The 15406-nt window shown below is 48.9% G+C and overlaps 1 protein-coding gene across 10 annotated transcripts in view; it reads right to left on the reverse strand.

The window, feature by feature from the left end:
* TCF4 (transcription factor 4) overlaps positions 1–15406 on the reverse strand; it is a 239753-nt gene that overhangs the window by 104849 nt on the left and 119498 nt on the right. The window lies entirely within an intron of this gene.

Here is a 15406-nt window from a genome sequence, read left to right on the forward strand (position 1 = left end):
TGTTTCATGTTACAGGAGCCTTATGTTTTCAGTGTTATAAAGTCACATTTATTTTTTACAGAAGCATGTTATGCAAATACACCCAAAACCAACTAATGACACTCGTGGTATTTAAAATAGGAACTGTCTTTTTTTCCTCTATTTTATATTTCCCTCTGCTACTCGCAATCTTTTTCCACACAGCTAAAGTACACGCTCTTTAATGGAAACCGCTATATTCTAACACGGCGTATATCTGGGGCTGAGTAAAGCGCAGAGGCACATTCATTTCAAGTCAAGTCTGCAAGGCTTAGGTCACCTTGCACTTAAGACAGGACAAAAAATTAGAGTCACCCTACAACGACAACAAAATTGGCAAATTCAGCTGCTATGAAAAATTGGAGCGGGGGGGGAGCACCTTTTTATGCTGACGCAGGTAAAAACATAACAAGCTGGTATTTCAGCGACTACTCCCAGTTAGGTCAGCACTGCAGCAGGAACAAACCAACGCTTTTAAGTCAAAGCGGAGGCTGCACGTGTTCAATGAAAAGCCAAAGCAGAAAACGCTGCGGTCGCATCCCTGCTGCTGCAGCGTGCGCCGGGAGCCGGCCGGCCGCGGAGCATCCCCCGGCCGCGGAGCATCCCCGGCCGCGGAGCATCCCCGGCCGCCGCGCTTTCACTGCCTGGCGCGTTAAGATCGCCCGGCGGGTGCTCCACCCCTGCCAGGCGCTGCCCACGCTCAACACCTCCATGTTTCGGGTCCAGGTCTCCCTTCGGGATCGTCTCCGTAGCACGCAGCGCCCACCCAACGCCTGCCCGTGCCCGTACCCCCCCGTACCGCAGCACTCCCCCGCGCTCGCCGGGAGCGCACCTGGGGTTCCTTACTGCCGGTAGATGCGTCACAGGTATAGTAACCCAAATATTCCAGTGAAGGAGAAGAGTCAGCAAATTTTTGTCTTTATGGTACCCATTTTCCTATCAACTCTGTCAGACAAATGAAAGCAGATGTATCTAAACCTGCCCAAATTCAGGGAGGAGCAACGTGCCTGTGAAGATGCACGTGTGTTTAATTCCAAGGATACGGTGCTTGACTGGGTCCGATGGCCATTTGTCCCGGCTCGGCTCGCCTGCGGGCTCCCACAGAGGTGGGCTCCAGGTCAGCAGACCCTCTACGCACCCCGCTCGCCCTCCAACTGGGGTGTCCCCCCCTCTTTTTTCGCAGGGCAAAGGGAGGAGAAGCTCTGCCACTGTGGGGCAAGGCGTCATCTCGCCTGCGCCGCAGGGAGAAGCTGTGCTCCCGCTGTGCCGTGCTGCCGGTCTCAGGGAAACGGGCACGAGCCGCCCAGTGCCTGACGGGTCGGTGCCGATTTAAAATAAGGAGGTACAGGACCGCGTGGGGACGCGCCTCCCTCTGGGTCTCCTCTCACGGCTCCGCTATACTGTCCTTTGCTCCCAATTGCGCTCATGGCACTAACGCAAGATACAGCAACGCTTTCATAGGCGTAAGGTGCAGAAAAGAGCTGATGTGGAGTAGAGCTCCGCAGGGATGGTACCACCGCTTCAGCCTATACTGGGGACAAAAGTGGTCACAAATTGTGGAATTAATTTATCTGAAAGAAATAATTCATTTAAGAAATAAATCAAAGCCACTGTGCTGAATTACTCGACAGAAAAGAAATGCCAGGCTGAAAAGCAGCAAAGTTTCAGAGACACCGCTTTGTTCTTGATTTTCCTTAACGCCCTATGGAAATACATACAACGTATCTCAGAGCAATTTGATTGATAAAGGAATGAAGCAGAAAAAAGCAAAGAGCCAGAAGTTACTTGGCAAAATCTGTAAAACCAGATAACTTCAGAATAAGACCAGTAACTGGAAAACTAAGTGATACTGGGACAGCATCCTTGGTCTCTTCTATCCAGATGCAGCAGCAAGAGCACATGAGGAAGGAGCCTCATTCGTCCTCGCTGGGCTACTGAAAAACATGCAGCAAAAGGTGTCTTCCTATTGTGCTTTTGCAATTCCAAAACCTGCCTGTGCTGCTCTACACGTGTACGATCACGTCAAATCTTTCGTTACGATATCAGGATGTGCCATGTGCCCGTAAGATATGACAAGCAGGAGAAATTTCCATATGTGACTCCAGTATCTCGTGCCCGGGGCTGGAGGAGGATATCGCTGGTACAGAACTCTGCCGACGGTGCCAGGAGAGCAGAGTGGTGACTTGCACTAACTGCAAATGTAGTTTCTCGCACGTCTTCCAAAGCTGGGCTAGGAATCAATCATTTCGCAAAGCCTGTCCAAGACTGGTCATCACGGAATAAAACTTCTAAAAATGATTGATTTCAACTGGAAATACATATTAAAAAGAAAATAGTGAGGATTCATGGAAAATTATCGCTCTTCCACGCCCAAGGTTTAAAAAAGGGGGAGCAGTGAAGCAGGATGCAAGTACTGAGTAGCGTTCAGGACAGCAGTCGCTGAGAGGGCATTAGAAAAAGGCGGAGGAGCTCTGTTCCCAACAAGACGCAGGCAGAGAGCAAGACATGGGCAACTCTTCTTGATGACGCAAGATGGCCTCACGAATCCTTCCTCTGAGGTTCTTAAATTTTTACTTTTCAGGACCGAAGCGGCAAGCAAGATTTTCAAACTGTGGAAACCACCTATTTCGTATCTTCTTGTTCACAACAGATACACTGAAGACTACGTCGGTGAGCTGCAGTAGCCCATCACTCCTTCCGTGGAAGGAAGGGGAAGACACGACAGTAAGGTGCCATAAAGCAGCGGGTGGCTTCTTGCTGATCTTCTCTGTAGATGGCTATAATATTCCTGGCTGTTAATTACCATTTTTTTGCATTACGTGAAATAATAAAAATAAAACTCTCTCCAGAACCTGGATTTGTCACAGCACCTTGTTATCCAATGTAAAGGTAACACTGTATATTATAGCGAATGTAAAAAAAGAGACAGAGAAATACCCAAATGAGTTATGTTTCAGTGATACAGTTGTTTTTTATTAGGCTTTATATACATTTTTCCCCAGACACTTTTGAAAGACAAGGATGTGGGAAATATCCATAATTCTAACTGCAGCGTAGCCTATATCTTTACTATTTAAAAAAAACCCCCACGTTTTCTCCTGACAGTCGAGCAGGATCCATTTTCAAAGAAAGAAAATAGTTTAAAAAAAAAAAAAAGAAAAAAAGACAGACCTATAAACATGCAGACAGATGGCTATATTCTGTCATTAACTTCAAAACGAAATAAAAATATTAACTTCTCCATTGTTGCTAAACACACCGCAGCGCGACTGGAACGCCTGGCAGCCACGCAGCTCACCTGCTGCAAAGGCACAACGAAATACCTGGCTGCGGCGTTATTATTATTTAGTATTTGTTAAACACCAACAATGTGTTTCGCACTTTTCAAAGCCGGAGGGGGGGCGGGGGGGGGACCGCTTTAAAAACGCTGCTCCCAAGCTGAATGAGGCCGAGAGCAGAGGACAGAGGAGGAGGGCTGCGGCGGGGAAGCCCAGGTGGCACCGAAGGAAATTCCCAGTTGGGAGGCACGCGAGGGCTCGAGCCCCGCTCCTCCGCCTGCGCGGGGCGCATCCAGCCCTGAGCCCCGGCCCCAACCGCAGCAATCCCGACACCCGCCGCAGACTGCGGCAAAACACGAGTCCGTTATGGGGGGGAAAAAAGCTGTGAAAGGGGAACAGTGGAAACCAAGCAAAACAGGAAAGGGGAAGCGAGAAAGCCACGCCGCGAGGCATCGCCGAGTCGGCGGTTGACGGCCCCCGGTCCACAGATGCGGAGCGCTAACTTAGGCGCTGCTGCACCCCAAATGTGGGCTTCTGCTCCTGAGGGGGGGATGGAGGGGGATGACTCAGCTCACCCAGCGCCGGGAGCCGCTCACCCCACAAGAAGAGCGGTGCGTGCCCGTGCCAGCCCCGCTGGGCACCACCACCCGCCTCCACCCCCGCAGGCAACCGGGGCTCCGGGCGCCCCTCTGGGAACAGCTACCCAGCACTCAGGGGAGCCCTTCGGAGAGCTGGGCAGGCACCTAATGGCCACGGGCAACCAAGGTGGGGTTTCGGGACCCAAATCCTGACCCACCAGGAATGCACTGCGCTCCCTTGTCCCACAGAAGCATTTTAACGCCGAATTAAAACAAGCTGGAAAAGCACCTTCAGATGGGCAAAGACAAAGAATTAGAAAAGAAGCAGGGAATGCTCCGCGACAACTCTACAGCCATTTGATGTTGGTTGTGTGTCTGAGGTATCAGAGGGGTTTCTTTTTTTAGGCAGGCTGATAGCAGAACTTAGTCATTGTTTTTAATTACTCTATACATAAAGAGCCGGTAGGATTCATATCCTCATACATTCCCTGAAATCTCTACTTGTCAAAAGTAATTGCTCCTTTTTTAAGCCAAGCAGCCAAGGAATACGGCACACAACAACAGAAGCACGGCTAGAGCGTCTTCTTCCAAAGAAGGAGCGTCACTAAGGTCGGCGGTGATGCCCGGCTGGACCGCTGGCCCAGGCTGGCACCGGACACGGGGGGAGGAACGCCGCCATACGCAAACACGGCCTTGCAAGTGGGATGTAAACGTATTTCTGGTTTTCTCCAGCTATTAACAAGAACGAAGCTAAAGAGCTTCCTGTGAAAAATCAGGTGGCGAGGGTTTACTGGAATGCGAAAGCTCTTAAAAATATACAGATCGTGGGCTTGTGTTTATCTGGCCCTTCCCAGGGAGTATGCAGCAAACAGGTGAAGAAATTCCACAGGCGATGCAGCAGGAATGAGCTGCTGCCTAAACGTACGGCACTCGCTTGTTAAACCACCGAGTTCTCAGTCTATCCATGTACCGAGCTCCTTACTCCTGTAGCTGAATAACCTAAAATAGACTTATTAGTCCGTGCAAAGTGTTAACAAAAGAGACGCACGGGATTTTGAAACTCAGAGAGATGGGGACAACTTGCAGATTGCTTCAACTGCAGCTAGAGATACCGTAAAGGACTTTGCAAAATGAGAGAAATTTTACGACTTGCAGAAACAAATTAATAGCTCTCTTCGAAAGTATAGATCCTGACTAAACCTTATGTGCAGCGTGTGTCTTGAAAATAGTGATTATTTTAATAATCAGCGTTCTGTATCTCTCTGTGCTTGTAAAGGATGGCGTTTCTCCATCTTGAGCTGTTCTGTATGTGAAGTTCCTGTCTGCAGCCGCATGGTAATTAAGTGTGATTAAAGATGCTATTCATTCCCCTGCAAAGCAGCAGGTAACCACATGGCAGAAGGGGGTGGTGGGAGAACGGAGGAACTTCTGGGCAGTAAAAAGGCTATTGGAAATGGTCCGTTGGAAATGAGCAATGCGACAGCGGATAGCGAACGCGGCAAAAGTGGCCGTGCGGGTTTGGGGCAACCGTGGGAGATCCTCGCGTTCAGAAACGCGATGCTCACCTGGAGAAAATGATATCTAAAATCACCTCTTTATTTCTGTGCGCACCGGGCGACGCTGAGGGCGCAGCCATGGCCTGGACAGGCATGAGACAAGCTCTGCTCAGGACCACACTGAAAAGCACCCCACCACCGACAGCCCAACCCAACCTCAGCAAACCAACCAGGTGTGTCCGAGAGGAGCCAGAGCGGGAGAGAAGCTACGGAAGGCCGATGCCTCCTGTGAAAGGGTAACTCTACCACTGAAACGGTGGGAGAAACAGAGGGGAGGAACAGAAGACGACTCTCAAAAGACAACTGCTCCCAGGAGACAAGAAGACTATTTTGTCTGAGAGGTGTCAGGAATGAGGTCTACGCTGAAATTTCCCCCAAAAAACCATTTCTTAGAGCTATCTTATGTCTACCACAATCCTTTGTAATACCTAAACAGATGAGTACGTGCTGCGTATGCGTGTTGTGTACGTGTGCTCACACACCACGTGCACGTGAGCTCCTCACCCTCTCCCCATTTTGCATAAAATTGCCAGTGAAAGCTGGAGATTTACCAAACCCTCTGGAAGTCAGTGACCCAAAGCACTCGATAACTGAGGCTACAGGCACAGCCTGCAATATGGGAATTCCACTTAAACACAATAAAACACTTTTTTACTGGGAGGGTGGTCAAACACTGGAAGAGGTTGCCCGGAGAGGTTGCGGAGTCTCCATCTTTGGAGATATTCAAACCCGTCTGGACACGGTCCTGGGTTTCAGCTGCTCCTGCTTGAGCAGGAGTTGGACGAGGTGACCTCTAGAGATGTCAACCTCAATGATTCTGTGAGTAAAGCTCTAAAGCTATAGTGCCTTTAGTGAAACTCTATCCTTATCCTCATAGTCATCATACTGATAAGAATTTCTGATAGTCCAAAAAGTGATATTTTTCTTCAGAACTTGCTTGAACTGTCACTGCCTCAGCTGGGCCGAGCTGGATTATCTAATGGGCCTAGAGGCTCGTTAGGCGAGTGATTCAGAAAGAACGTGGTTTATTAACGCAGCCAGGGAAAGGAACAGGTAGTTCACCACCGAGACATGAACACGTCATCTTTGGAGCAAGCAATGTAGGGTTGATAAAAGCCACTGTTTGCACCAAGTATGCAATGAAAATGGTTTCGGCTATTATTCCACCGGACCAATTTTTTGCTTTTTAGGGTTTATGCACTTATATTAGCAAAACCTGCCAAACCATACCTTATATGCCAAGGAGAGCATCCCCAGCTATCACCCTTGTACGCCACGGCACTCAATAGTCAATTCTGAGTCCTGAAAATTGCCAGAATTAGTCCAAGCACAGCCTTTTTTGCTGGAGGTGTTCCATCAAACACTGACCAGACCCGATCCAGTAACGTGCAGCACGGCGAGCCCGCAAGCTGCCACGGTACAACCGTGGGCAAGCATCACTCCCCTTTTATCGCTTTCATGATGGCACCGAAAGTCAGAGTGCAGCGACTGCGAAGGCAAACCGAGCTCCTATTAGCACTCAACCACAACATAAACCTATTATTGCACATTACAAATCGCAGTGTTATTCTGTTGCCAGGTTATAAGCTCCAGAAAGGTGCCCTTGGAATGCTCACTTCCAACAAAATAGCCCTCAGCTTAACATTTGATCCAAAGGGCTAAGAGAAAAGCACTCCTTTTACCACTAAATTGCAGCGTTGGGTTTTAGCATTTCTTCAATTATGATATGGACAATGAAACCGTGTCTTTCTGGATGCATGAGGAATTCTGCTAAATGAGCCATTCAGACATCTGAACTTAAGTCTGTTCCTTTAATACATTTGATTAACATGGAAATTTTATCTCTTATGTCATTATTTTAGTGCTGTAACATCAAAAACATTAGTCCGCAATGTGCCCATGATCACAGGAGGATAGTTTATGGGCGCTGCAACTAATTTCTGGAGCAGGAGCAATGATTCCACCTCCCAAAGCGGGATGCTCGAGAAGAAGCAACGACAGCGGTGAACCTTCTCCAACTATAGATTAGCGCAGAAGTCACCAGGCGAAGTTCTGCTTCCCAGCCCCGCTGAACTCAAGGGGATGTCTCCCACCCGCCTCACGCTAGCCGGAATTCTATCCATTCCCATTGACCGCTTGCCCCTGGGGCAGGAACGGGTACTGATGAAGTCAGGGCAAGCCCGATTCAGAGCTGACCCGCTCCATCTCCTTACCCCAGGTGCAAGGTCATGCCCACACAAGAGGTCAGTACGGCTGTAACGGCTGAGGAGGGATTTGGGGCTCCAGGGGCAAGGAGCTCCTTCTCTTTGCCTTTACTTTAGCCCAAGGCTATAGGCACAATACAGCGTAATTCCATTTTGTACCGTGTCTCCTGCGGAACACGCAGCCGCGGCTGGTAAGTACACATCGCCCAGCCAAGAAATCAGAGTGGTCAAATACTTAAAGGCAAATAAACAAAGCGCTGGAGCTTTTGTTAAGGGCATCGACACTACACATCTAATCACAAAAACTGGATTAGCAATAGACTTCGTAGGAACCGAAATTCCTCGGTACAGGAGGTACCTTTTATTGTGTTTTTTATAGGGAGGCAGAAATTATTAGAGGTAAAGGAATCTTGCCATCAAAATGTGAGGAAACCTAGTTATTTGACTAAGCAAAAAAATACTAGGTAATTTGTAACAGAAGAATAAAATGAACTCGCCGTGTCTCCAGAGGTCTGCAATATGATCTTCAGAAAAGGTAGCTTGCCAATTTAATTGAGGTAGGAGTTATTTAATTTTTTTATATACAGGTATAGTTTTCAATAAAACTACATATGCCTATAATACCGCAATGGCAGATGTGTCTCGATTATTAGAGGTGGGCTCTGGGGAATACATACAATGGATCTTGAAATCCGTAAGCAGCTGTTTGGAAGGGAGGGGCGGAACATTGCAACACACACACATGTTCCTTAAGCGCAGTAATGTTTTGTTATTTTACTGCAGGTGTATTACAGAGATGAAATTTAATAACTTATTGTATACAATACCAATAAAACGGAAAGATTCTTTGCCCTGACGTTCATGAACAAAGTACAAATGAGAAGCGGTTCGGAGCGCAGCAGCGCCACGCGCGCACACGCACACCCCCCACTCGGGTCGCACCCTCCCTGCCTGCAGTCGCGACACCGGCTCTGTTGTTGTTTACTACGAAAAGGCGGGCTGCCCATAAGAAAAGGGGAAAAAGAAAGCAAAGCCCCAAAGTGCTCCGCAAGCTCTTGAAGAACGTGCTGTTGATCAAATTCAAGACAGCCAAGAGCATTTAAATGCACGGGGCAGCACTGGTGTGTCCGTTGGTGAGGTCCCCGAGACGCGGGAAGCCCCTCTGCGACGCTACCGGAGTTATTTTTGCAACAGTTATTCTTTAGCGGCTTAAATGAGAAGCCTGATTTCAGAATATGCATTAGTCTCGATCTCGCGCTGAATGAAGCGCTGAAGAAGGACCTTTTAAAAGTACGCATCAGATAAAAAGATAATCCCTCCTGCTTTTTATTTCCCCCCCCCCTTCTGTCTTTGCCGGACTCCTCTTCGTATAACTAGGGATGTTGCAACAATTCAATAATTCCCAGCAGAAAAAGGAAGCCCTGGCACTTCCGGAAGAAAAAAGAAAATGGGCAATAGCTATTTCTGTCCGTTCCCTTCTCAGCGTGAGAAGAGCAGTGTTCTGCAGGGATTTCCAGCCTTCCCGGACGCACAGAGGGGCGGCCACGGGCAGCCGGGCCGAGTTCATCCCCACGCACTTGCTGCCGAACCCGCCCCAGTCTTTCATTTCCATTACACTCAGTTTAAAGTTTTCCAGCAATACTTCTGTCACTTCTATACAAAATCTCTGTCAAAAAGGTGCGCCTTATCCCCCCCCCTCCACTACGCTTACTGAGCCACAAACGTTCCAAAATTCAAATCCAATGCTTTCCTTGCCTTCCTCCACGGGAAGCCTTCAGAGTGCTATTGGAGGTGGGGGACGGAACGGGATGGGACAGGAGGGGAGCGGGGAGCGCGTCAGCCGCGCGGCCGTCCGTTCAAGGAGAAAAACCCAATGACATTTCCCCTCTATGACACAGAGCGGCTAAAACACCACACGTATAATAAGAAAACCTTCAGAGAAGGCACCTTGGCTTTCCCAGCTGAACGGAGAGGGGGCCACAAGCCCCGGCGCGTGCCAAAGGCGCCTCTCACCCATCACAGAGGGACAGGGGAGTAAGAAAAGAGGGGAGGTAAAGGCGAGAGGAGCCCCCACCGCGCAGGAGGAGGGCCGGCAGGGACGAGCGGGTCGTGCCTGTAAAGAGGCTGCAACATCCAACAAATATTTGGAGGCTGATCCGATGGGAGAGGATACAGGAAAACATTAGCAGCTACAAGAAGGCTGAACTCCGGCTGGGTCTGCGTGATGGCGTCTCTGGAAGGCAGAACCGGCATTCTCCGTGGCCACGGCAGCCTGCCGTGCCCTGCATCACGAGCCTCGTGGAAAGCCCCAGCGCCGCTTCCAGAGGGACGGGGTGGGCTGGAGTGAGTGAGAGAAGGGAGCAGAGGTAAGCAAGGAGGAAGAGAGGAGTTGGGAAGAAGTATTGAAAGGGAGACGGAGAAGAGGCAAGATAAACGATAGACGTCGCGTTACGGCGCAGAGGTGCTCTCTGCAGAAACGCTGTCCTGCCCGGTGCATCCCTCTGACTTCTCAGGATCTCGGAGCCTACTCCTTTCTGATCCGGATTCCTTCGATAAATTGCTACCGATACGGTCCCTCAGGAAACCCTGGAAAGCCCTCGGACGCCTACAGCATTGTAAATGCACGAAGGAGCCATTTTGTTGCAGTCTCTAACGCTGCTTGTCTGAACCGAAGCTGCAATAAACCCACCGTGAAGCGTCACGCCTGTGTCATTCGGGGCTGGCCCTTCTCTCTACCATGGTATCTTGAACCAAGCTGAAGGCTAGCGGATAGATCTCAATCTGGATAACGTTTATTATATCTTGGTATCAGTTGTGTTTTATTAAAAAAAAAAAAAGGAGGGGGGGGGAGAAGCTGGCTGAGGTTGTCCAACTCCGCTAGCTTCTGCCTTAACACCTCATTCCAGAGGTGTTTGAACAGTGGGATGGTTCCAACTGGCCTCCCACAGTATTTCTTGAACATCGAGTAAATCAGTACATCCAAACCCAACATTTAGACTCAATTTCTAAAAGACTTAGTAGTAAAAACAAGTCATCTTAGGATTTGGGGATTTTGCTTTAAGTTAAAGCACCTTAAAAGCTAAGTATCTGTTACTATGCATTTGCCAAAAAGGCCTAATCCAAATTTTCAAAGGACTGCCTAATTTATTCCCACATACAATCTCGCGTGTTGCCTTGGAAATCTATGGTGTACGTTTTCTGGCCATCAAGCTCATTTTACAGTTCGCTCTATTTGTTGCTTTTTTGAATTAACGATTGCTCAGAAAAGCGCAATCGCTCTGCCTTACTCAAAGTCGGTCTCATCGACTATTAACCGACCGGTGGAGCCACACCACTGTAAGCAGCACACGCTACCACTAACTTAACAATAGGATTTTGCGTGCCCAGATCCTCTTGCCCTGAGGGATATTGGTGTTTTAGACACACTGTGGACCTAACGCAGCCCCTCGTTTTCAGCTGTCCCCGGGAAACCGAAGCGGGGGGTTTCCACGAGCCCAGCCTCCTGCTCCCATTGCCTCCGGAACGTGTCCCCGCTCCCACCCTCGCACCAGCCCCCGCTCTGCGAGTGGCCGATGGCTACCAGGTCTACCTACCAAATCGCTCCTGCCTTCACCTCGGTACAGTGCTGATGTACACGAAGCTCTTTGAATAAAGAAGCAGATGCATTGCTCTCAGGCAGACCCTCACTCACATCTGAGTGCCCAACCGATAAGACCGACTAACACAGGAAACCAGAACAAAGTTAGAGAAATCAAGTAGGTAATGCTTTTTTTTTTTTTTTTTAATACTACTGCTTTGCTAATCCCCCCCAAACCAGCACAATATAAAAAAAAAAATTGATCTTTGGGGAAATGGTAAGTAGCACAGAATTAAGACAACATGCAGAATCCTGACTTCACTGAATGAAATGAGATTTTTGTCATTAACTTCAATGAAGCCAGTGTTTCAAAAGTGTCTTGACAACAACTTCGGTACATGTTTCTTAGATGACTTCTCTCTAATGGAATTAAATAGTTCCCAAGATAAGCTTTCTTCCATTCCCACTGTAATCAGTGTTGTATTTGCGATGGTTTTCAGCGAGAGCCCAATTGGGCCCTAGGCTCGGAAATAAAATCATCTCGAAGCAAATGGGTTGCTGTGTATCTGACCTCTTCTCTCATTGGTGTGAACACAGCGTGGGGATGAAACCTCAGATCACTGCTGCTATTTGTGTGAAGAGAGGTTGTTGGGTTTTTTCCTACCAGAAGATTAATAGGTAGCAAGTTCAATATCGTTAGGTATTTAGTTTTCCTTAATTGTTCCAGGAACTCATCTACAGAGAGCAATGCATCACATCTGGAGGTAGCAATTTACCTTTCAGAAATCAACAAAATCTGCACGTTCCTCCTGGGTTTAGGAAAAAAGGAGCTCACACAGCTCCTGCCGCTACTCCAGTCCCCCGGATAACCCACGGCTTCAGGGGATTCTCAACGAGCCGCAATATCACCACCCATATTTCCTTTGGAATTCACCAAGTTTTCTGCAGTATCTTCTGTCTAGATAAGCTAATCTTTCTCAATACGTGCGAAAGCACATCCTAGAAATCTTGCAATAGGCTTGTAGCTTTTAATTTTCTTTTAAGCCTGAAGGTTCATGCTTGTTAATAATTTGGTGGATCCTGATAGTTCTGCAGCCTGGAGAACAGACAACAGATGGTCCAGCCTCAGCATTAAGCATTATTCCTTCTGTACCTTTCAGGAATTCGAGAGATTCTTATTTTAGAAATATTTTTTTCTCCTTCCTGGCTGGGCACTGGTCATCCGCTTCATCCATTTTTCCATTATACTTCAAGAAAGCGGATGCACACTGTAGAAAGAAAGACCCGATTCCACGGATTAGATTTTTACTATGTGCACTTTTATTGTAGTATCTTCCTAACATTCCTCAAAGGTTCACGAATGAAACCAGAGAAAGGGAGAGGGGGTAGGGAGGGTTTTCTCCGGCAGTTCTTCATTGGCCCTACCCAACCACAGGGCAGTGCCACGTAGATACAATCAGGGATGCATCCAGAGAGCTGATCGTGCCTGTACCAACAGAATCCTGAGGAAACTTCAGAACTGGTCCACCGAAGTGTAAGAAATGATTATTCAATGCTATCATTCAGGGGAAAACTGTGTTAACTCTCACACTACAACCACGGCCATTGGCTTGTTTACCGGCATGAATGTTTTTCTCCTGGTATCGTGTCAGACTGTATTCCCCGGCACAGAGGACAGGCAGCGGCGCTGCGGTGCTCAGCATCTCCCCGGTTTGCACTGCCCGCTGGGGCTTATCCTCTTTTTCACTCGATATGAAGGAGCTCGCCGAAAGGCTGGAGCTCGTTGGCACTTTCAGGTTTGTCCTCTCCTGCGTTGTGGACCAGAAGAGAAGTCAGGCGAGCAGGCGCAGCGCGGCGCGGCGCGCGGACTCCTACTGCAGGTGGTTGGTGCTGCATGAAAAGACGAGAGGGAAACCGCGCTGCCTGTTTCTGCAGGCAACCGTCCTCGTTACGGCAATTACCCGGCGGTTCCCCGCGGGGGGTTTCAGCTGTTTGCTGATCTGTCACTTGGCCGAGAAGAGGCCAGGCCAGGCGGTGGCACGGGGCGAGCGGGGCCGGGTGGGGGATCAATCCAAGCTGCCGCTGCGCGCTCCCGGCACCGCGGGGACGCTGCAGTACCCCACACCGAGTCAGCTCCCCGTCACCTGGCGCCGGGGTATTTGGAAGCGGGTCACTCCCCGCTACCACCGAGAGCCTCTGCAAAATGCCACCTCACTCTGGCTGGGAGAGAAAACCGAGGGTGCTTAAGAAAAAATGATCTGTTTACGGTAAATCGTCCTCTTAAGCCTACAGCTGCACCTCTGCTCTTCATTTCCAAGATTAACTTTTTACTCTCAAATTAAGGAAAACACACGTCTGTGCCCTGCAGCAATTCAGATACGGGTGTGCACACAGAGGCCACCGGACGAGGGGCATTAAGACTCCACACACAAGGTGTGTGCAGACCATAGCACTTATTTAGGGGCGATGCTGTTTTGAACTCGGAAACAATTTCTAACTTACTGGAGTACCATGAGATCATTCCAACGCAGTAAGACCAAAGAAAAAACTACAAGCAAAATGCAGCCAGGAAAAGGTACGCTTTCAAGATGAAACGTGAGAGCGCAGCAGACCCAAGAGAGCAGCAGCGCGGGATGTCCAGGAGGCTGGAGCAGCAGAGGAGACGGGGCTCACCCTTGGACAGATGCTACTACGCGCTGGGGACAACATCCCCAACACTGGGCAAGCACTGGGGACAGAAACACGTCCTGCTACCTCCTACCGAGAGAAAGCAAAAGCACCCAAGGATTTTAAAGCCCAGAGGACTAGCTAGAAACGGCTCCTAAAATTAATGAAGAGCTACTGCAGTAGTTTGGGACGAGGCGAGGGCAGGGTTACACGTGCGACCTTCTGCACTTGTCTGTGCTGGTTATTACAAGTGAAATGAGTAAGTCAGTTATCCGCTCGCTGAAGAATTGGGTACGTGAAGGTTCAGCGCCTCACCAGGTTGACTTTCAAGGCTTGGCCTGTAAACGTCACCAGCCAGCAGCTCTCTACCCCTCCGGTTTGTCCCACGTAGAACGAAACGCGTGGCTGTGCTGTAGGCAAGGCAGGGCACCCTTGTCGCCTCTCCCGCGCCAAGCTCAGCGCGGGAAACTTCTCACGGGAAATGTCCCCAAAACACAACCAATGCGCAGAGCACCTGGCCGGCACAGAGAAACCTCACCTCCCCCCGCCAGCCCCCTTAGCGGCGGGGACAAAGCGGCCGGCCAAGGGACCCCATGGCCACTTGCACAGGGAAACCGCCACTGCCAGCCACCGGCTGCCCCGACCCTGCCTCCAGCGCCCAACCAGACCCGCAGGCAGCCCGGCCCACGGCAGCCCGTCTGTCTGTCTGTCCGCAGGGTGGGATGCGCCCCAGAGGGCACAGGGCAGCAGAGGGAAGGGACGCGCCGTGACAGCCGGCCGAGAGCACGGCCCCGGCCCCCCGCAAACAGAAATTTCTGTTTAATTGCTCAAACGGTTTCATTTTTCTACACTAAGTGTTAAAAAACCCCTAACCAACAACATAAGAATAGACTGTTTCCCCACATTATTAAAGAACACGGACATACGAAAGGAAAGAAGGGATCAAGTATTTCCTTTTCCTATAGGGAAATAATATGCATTTTGGCCAGTTTTTTGATTTTTTTTTTTCCCTGGCAGATTTGAACAGTATAAAGCTTTGAATATTAAGAAGGCTATTAAATTCTTTCAATAGTTTTCCAAAGTGCAAAGCTACTGCACTTAGAAAAAGGAAAGGAAGCCTAGCACTCTTCAAGAACAAAACGAATTTAAACACACGATTAATATTGCTACCGAAATTAAAAAGAAAGTGTCTTTTAAAAAAATCAATTGTCTTGAAACAAAGCACAGACTTTTGGCTATTGATAGTATTTTTAGACTCAGACTTTCTCTGGAGACTTAAAAGTATGCAAATGCAAAGTGCAGAGCGGCACACGCACACACATGCTATACCTTTGTATTACATTGGCATTTTATTATTTAATTAAACTACTCTTATTTTTCTAGCTCACGCATGCTTCCCTTGAGACGGCTTTGCTGTTAGCCTGCTGGCCTTGACTTCCAGCCAAAAACAATTCAGAAACAAAAAGGGACAACAAATCATATTTTCACAGACATTTTTATCCCTCAATACAACCTTGTTTTCACACAA

The sequence above is a fragment of the Vanellus vanellus genome (assembly GCF_965231255.1).
Source record: "Vanellus vanellus genome assembly, chromosome: Z".
Classification (NCBI taxonomy): domain Eukaryota; kingdom Metazoa; phylum Chordata; class Aves; order Charadriiformes; family Charadriidae; genus Vanellus; species Vanellus vanellus.